This window comes from Equus asinus, chromosome 20 (genome assembly GCF_041296235.1).
Source record: "Equus asinus isolate D_3611 breed Donkey chromosome 20, EquAss-T2T_v2, whole genome shotgun sequence".
NCBI classification, from domain to species: domain Eukaryota; kingdom Metazoa; phylum Chordata; class Mammalia; order Perissodactyla; family Equidae; genus Equus; species Equus asinus.
In genome coordinates, this window is record NC_091809.1 from 44,650,727 (window position 1) to 44,651,104 (window position 378).

The following is a 378-nucleotide window of genomic DNA, read 5'->3' on the forward strand; positions in this document are numbered from 1 at the left end:
AACAAGCGTTTCCCTGAGGTCACCGGAGGGACTGGCGGCAGTTCTTCTGAACACACATTTCCCGCCTCTGCTGAGTATGTGGTCCTCATCCCTCTTTCCTTCAGAAGGCGTGGCTCCTTTGGGTCTCCCTCCCACCCCTCCCACCCCCATCTGAGTCCCTCAGGTGCAGTGCAGGAGACTGGGCCTTTCTGAGCAGGCCTCAGTTAACAACGAGCAGAGGGAGGACAGTGCGTGGGGTCCTGGGGATATGTTGACTACCCCGAGGGCTGTGAGTGCTCAGACCCCCTGGCCAGCTTACCCTGGAGTCCCCAGAGGGGAGCAGGACCCAGGAGTGACTAGGTGCAGGCTGGAGTGGAGGCTGACCAGAGGCTTCAGCCC